Source organism: Capsicum annuum, chromosome 9, assembly GCF_002878395.1.
Source record: "Capsicum annuum cultivar UCD-10X-F1 chromosome 9, UCD10Xv1.1, whole genome shotgun sequence".
NCBI lineage: Eukaryota > Viridiplantae > Streptophyta > Magnoliopsida > Solanales > Solanaceae > Capsicum > Capsicum annuum.
The window spans coordinates 186875203-186881978 of NC_061119.1; positions in this window are offsets into that span (position 1 = coordinate 186875203).

Below are 6776 nucleotides of genomic sequence, written 5' to 3' on the forward strand. Positions count from 1 at the left end.
ACAACATTTTATAAACAAGTTTATATCTTTTAGGATAAGTATTACCATAGATTTATATAACTTGAAGCAAAAATATCAATTTAGCGATAATATTTTTTTCAGGTAATTCTGTTGTGGTGATAAGATTACTATTGATACAATAACTTTAAATTTGTGGCCAAAAGCGTATGATTTAGCTACGTCGGTTTGTTGTAGCAATAAATTTATAGATATTTGGGTACTTGTTGTCACAAAATATTTTATAACTTGAAGCAAAAATAGTTATTTATCTATAAAATTTTGTTTCAAGTAATTTTTTGTGGCTATAAAATTACTACTGCTAACAAATTTATAGCTATTCGAATAATTATTCCTACAAATTCTCATAACTTGAACCAAAAGTATTTATTGAGTTATAACATGTTGTTTCAATTTTTTTTTGTGTGGCTATAAGACTACAATTGCTACAACAACTTCAAACTCGTAGCAAAAAAGTATAATATAGCTACAATATTTTATTGTACCAATAAATTTATAGCTATTTTGGTAATTATTGCCAAAAAAATTTATAACATGAAGCAAAAAAATATATTTAGCTATAAAGTTATGTTTCAATTAATTTTTCGTAGTTATAAGTTACTATTGCTAGAGTGACTTCAAACTCATGGCAAAAATATCAGATTTAGCTACAATATTTTATTGTAGCAATAATTTTGTAGCTATTGAGTAATTATTGCCATGATAGTTAATAATTATAGCAAAAATAAGAAATTAGCCTTGTCATTTGATTTTTGTAGCTAAAATTTTTTTATGAAGTTGTAAAAAGTCATGAAAATTTAAATTTTATGACTATTGTTAAGTATTGACCATTATTTTTAAATTTATAATTGAGAATTTGTAGCTATAGATACATAATAATGTTGTATTGTAGTGCTATGATTATGAAATTTATTGGAAACTTGAAGCAGTCCAAAGACTATTGAGTCAAAATGCTGCTACAATGATGCGATAGTTTTTCCAAAAGATATGGGAAAGACTCGGTTCCTCCACTGTGGTACTACTTGTACCTTGCACATAAAAAATTGGAACTTTGTGGAATTACTCACTTTTGGATGTTCTTGATAATTTGCTTTGGATTTCTCAGTAACTTGACAACTAAATTTTGTTGGCATAACACATAATCCTAAACTTGACACCAAATTATAATATTAACCTTAAACTTTGACAGTGCGTAAATAGGACCTTTAACTATTCAAAATCTGAACAAATAAACACCCCGATCCTATGTGGTAAAATGCGTGTTGTACACGCAAAACGGCGCGCGTCCGAGTTGGAATTGAAGGGTTTTTTTATAGCTTTTGTATAGTTAAAGGGCTTATTTGTGCACCGACAAAGTTAAAGGTCATACTTATAATGTGTTTTTTTTATTAGGTGGCACCATATGAGTGGACTAGTAATCCACGTCAGAACAAGTGAGGTACATGCGTGTAGTTGCAAAATCGGAGTGTCTTTTTATGCAGGTTTTGTATAGTTAAAGGGCCTACTTGTGTACTATCAAAGTTTAAGATCAATGTTATAATTTGGTATTAAGTTTAGGGTCACATTTATGTATTATACCAATTTTGTTTGATATCCAGACTTAAACAGTACCTTGAAGTTTGTATATGAAGATGCATCAGCTCATCAAGATGAGAACTGTTTTTCCAGACATAACTTACAGGAAGTCTAAATGGAAACTTTACATAAATGGAGCAACAGGATTTGAATAATTATCTTTTCACGAATGAAGCGTCCATTGACAGAGGTCTACTAAATTTTGGTATAATTTCTAATACTATTACACACAATTTATTTTCATGCTACTTTTTAAAAAAATATTTCCAAGTGTCATGGCAACTTACATATGATGGTGTATTGTGTTTGCCACCATTATGAATTCAAGTTGTCCAAACCTTTGTGAGAACTATGGTGTGGGGTTGTGTTATTATAGAAGAAAAGAGTTGCATTTACTCGTGGGCAATGATAAAGAGGCCATAGAAGATATCGAGAGGTTCAAGAATTTGTTGGTGGTTACGTTGCTATCTGGTGCATTCAAGGAAGTCCATCACTAAGGCCTAGAATGAAGGTTCTGTTGAAGTCTCAATTCCCCCTTACCCTTTTTTTCTTTATCTTTTCTATGTAGATCGTCTACGTTTTTGCTTATCCTTTTGCTAAGCTATGTTATTAGGGTTCTCCTAGATGTTTCCTTCAAAAATGCACTTTTTTTTTTAGGGTTCATGCAATATAGCTTGTATGTTCTCGGCATTATGTTTCTTGCACAAAAATTGATAAGTTCTTGATTAAAAAGGGATCCAAAGTGCATACACTCAAAAAAAATTGTTATAATATATTTTTTGGTAACTATGATTTGTGTTTTACCAGGGTAAGATATTTACAAGTAAACCATAAACCCAAGAAATTAAACATGCTTGAGTCCAAGATAGTACAAAGCGCTAGGTAAGAAACAGAGAAATAAACACTTCATGGAATATGTATTACCAATCTAAAGGTCATATTTTTCTTACAATCTTGTAAGCAGCATTTGCCAACGACACAATCATGAATGTCATAATCTTTAAAAATCACATTAAAATATACAAGAAAGAAGGGTGCATGAAGCATATATGGTAAGGAATATTTGAGCGATTAGCTTTACCATGATTGATATTATTCGCATATGAGTGTGGTAAAAGTTTGCCAACACTCAAATTTGAAAGGTGATCTTGTGTTTTGAATTTAGTGAACTGTGGTCACTTAAGAAGTGAATAAGTGACTTGAAAATGTTCAAGTATAGGTACTTGAAAGATGAACTTGTGTTTTGATTTTAATTAAGTGTGGTTACTTGAGAAGTGAATAAGTGACTTGAAAATGTTCAAGTGTAGGTACTTGAAAGATGAACTTGTTTTTGATTTTAGTTAAGTGTAGTCACTTGATAAGTGAATTAGCGACTTGAAAATGTTTAAGTGTTGGTACTTGAAGGTGAACTTTTGTTTTGAATTTAGTTAAGTTTGGTAACTTGTGAAGTGAATTAGTGACTTGAAATGTTTAGGTGTAGTTACTTTATTTATGAAATAGTTACTTGTGTTTTGAATTTAGGTACTTGAAATGTGAACTTTTGTTTTGAATTTAGTAAAGTGTGGTCACTTGATAAGTGAATTAGCGACTTGAAAATGTGTAAGTGTAGGTACTTGAAAGGTGATCTTGTGTTTTGAATTTACTAAAGTGTGGTCACTTGAGGAATAAATTAGTGACTTGAAAATGTGTAAGTGTAGGTACTTAAAAGGTGAATTAGTAACTTGTGAAGTGAATTAGTGTCTTGAAAATTATGTTTAAGTGTAGTTACCTGAATTATGAATTAGTGACTTGTGTTTTGAATTTAGGTACTTGGAAATTATGTTTAAGTGTGTTTTGATGAAATGTAGCATAGATATATAGTTACTTGAAAATGATTTAAGTATAGTGACTTGAAATGTGAATTAGTTAATTGAAAATATTGTTAAGTGTAGTGATTTAAAATGTGTATTAGTGACTTGGAAGTGTTATAAGTGTAGTGACTTGCAATGTAAATTATTTATTTAAAAATGGTTAAGTGTAGTGACTTGAAGTGTATAGTAGTGACTTGAAAATGGTTAAGTGTAGTTACTTGAAATGTGAATTGGTTACTTGAAAATGGTTAAGTGTAGTCATTTGAAATTGTGAACTTGTGACTTGAAAATGATTAAGTGTAGTTACTTGAAATGTATACTTGTGACTTTAAAATGGTTAAGTGTAGTCATTTGAAATTGTGAACTTGTGACTTGAAAATGATTAAGTGTAGTTACTTGAAATGTATGCTTGTGGCTTTAAAATGGTTAAGTGTAGTAACTTGAAATATGTACTTGTAACTAGAAAATGGTTAAGTGGAGTTACGTGAAATGTGAACTAAGTTACTTGAAATTATGAACTTGTGATTTGAAAATAATTAAATGTAGTGTCTTGAAATGTATACTAGTGACTTTAAAATGATTAAGTGTAGTGACTTGAAATGTGTACTAGTGACTTAAAAATAGTTAAGCATAGTTACTTGAAAATGGTTTAGTATAGTGACTTGAAATGTGTACTAGTGACTTGAAAATGGTAAGTGTAGTTACTTGAAATGTGAATTAGTTACTAGAAAGTGATTAAGTATAGTGACTTGAAATCAATGATTAAGTGTAGTGACTTGAAATGATTAAGTACAGTTATTTGAAATGTGAAGTAGTTACTTGAAAATGGTTAAGTATAATTATTTGAAATGTGAAGTAGTTACTTGAAAATGGTCAAGTATAGTGACTTGAAATGCGAATTAATTATTTGAAAATGGTCAAGTATAGTGACTTGAAATGTGTACTAGTGACTTGAAAATAGTTAAGTGTAGTGACTTGAAATGTGAATTAGTTACTTGAAAAAGGTCAAGTGTAGTGACTTGAAATGTGTACTAGCTAGTGACGTGAAAATGATTATATGTTGTTACTTGAAAATGGTTAAGTATAGTGACTTAAAATGTCAATTAGCTAATTGAAAATGGTTTGAGTGTAGTGACTTGAAATGTGTACTAGTGACTTAAAATGTGAATAAGTTATTTGAAAATTATTAAGTGTAGTGACTTCAAATGGTTAAGTGTAGTTACTTGAAATTGCGAACTTGTGACTTGAAAATGGATAAGTCTAGTCACTTGAAATGTGTACTAATAACTTGAAAATAATAAAGTATAGTTACAAAATAAATATGTTTGGTTATACGAAAAGATCTCTGCTTTGAGAATTTTCCATTGAGTAAATCTTCTTGTATCCATTGCAGTGTACCTGACAATGTATAATATATTGCAGTGTATCTTGTATAATTCATTTGACCGGGTACAGAGTTTTAACAAATAAGAAAAGAGTTTTCTTCACATTAAGTGTTAAATACATGGCACCACTTGAACCCTTCCTCTTGTTTTCTTATTCTTCTAATTTCATTCTCTGTTATCATAATAGAACAAGTCATAACAATAGTCACAATAATTTGAAAAATCAACTTTGAGTTTATGATGCTTTATATGCTAATATATACATGTTTATATTTATTGATTGGTATGATTTTATTTGATACTATAATGTCATATAATTTATGTTACTAATGTAGTTTTAGCACTTTTTATGGCTTGAATTAACATATTCTTATGCAAAACGAGTTTGAAAGAAAGAAACAAAAAATATTAACTGCTCAAAGTGCATCAATTGTGGAAGCAGGATGAGAAAGGAATTGGACTTGTTGATGAAGCATGTATACAAGAAATCATCTTCAAATGATGAACGCCCATCTCAAGAAGACAACCAAGCTTATGAGAATGAAAGTGATTCTGACCCTGATGGTTGATAGTTTTATTGAGGATTCAAGTTTGAAATATTTTGTTTTGGACCATTTAAGAATCATACATTATTAATGTGGATGTTACGAATTATGTTTTTTTGTTAGCTGTAATAATGATTTACATTAGACTTGTATTGAATGATATTTTTGAGAATTATTGGAGGTTTTGAATAGATTTTTGACTAATAGTGAAATGTTTTTTAATAATTTACGTGTGAATTATTACTTGGGAATTTTCATGCGAATGTACATGAAAATTGAGAATTATTATTTAGGAATTTTCTTGGGGATGTACATGAAAATTGAGAAAATTTGTTCTTGGAATTCACTTGGGTCATTTCATCGAATTTTCTTGCGAAATAGTTTCATAAATATCCGCAAGAAATTTACTTTTGTTAATTAGGAATTTTCACCTCTAAACTTCCTTCGAATTTACTTGGGAATCTTCGTGGAGAATAATTTGTGAATTTTTTCGTGAAAATCCGCAGGTCCTTTTTTATGAAATTTTACCAAATAATTCATGCAAAATTTTGATAGTTAATCGCAAATAAATCTGCAAATAACTTACCTGTGGATTTATTTCCGCAATTAAATTACCTAGGGATTTTATAAATCCGCAGGTAATAATTATCTACGATGATATTTCCTTTGAATTTTAATTGGTAAAAAAATCTGCAGGTAATCAAATTACTTGGAGATTTTACCGCATTATCCCTATAAAAATCTCCACGTAATAAGCATTTTTCTTGTAGTGACATGCAGTTTATTTCCATGTTATGCTTTTTTAGAATATTTCCATGTGTTCATGGCAACTTACATATGGTGGTGTATCATGTTTCAAGATTATTAAAGGTTTGCTATCAAGGAAATGATACTCGAGTGGGATTGTGATTACTATAGAAGAAAAGACTTGATTTTAGTCACGGGCAATGATGAAGAGGCAATCGAAGATATCGAGAGTTTCAAGAAGTTGTTGATGGCTGTGTTGCTATTTGGTGCATTCAAGGAAGTCCATCATTAAGTCCTTGCATGAAGAAATGCTATCTCGCTACGGCTCCCCTAACATATTGTCTCACCGTGTCGAATCCTTCAAAAATTACTATTTTGGAGGGTCCATGCAACATAGCTTGTATGTTCTCTGCATGACATTTCTTGAAATGTTGAAAATCCACTGATCTTTAAGCCATAACTACTGAAAATGCTATGCTATAAGAAACAAAGTGCTTCAACATTTCCCAAAACTTACGTGGTTAAAAAATGAAATTATTAATTTCTATGTTTTGCACCTCAGAATTTTACGCAACACTTTTTTATTAACAATGAAACCACTGAGCGTTAAAAGTTCACGAAAATAAGCCACAGTAATAGTGAATTACACACAATTA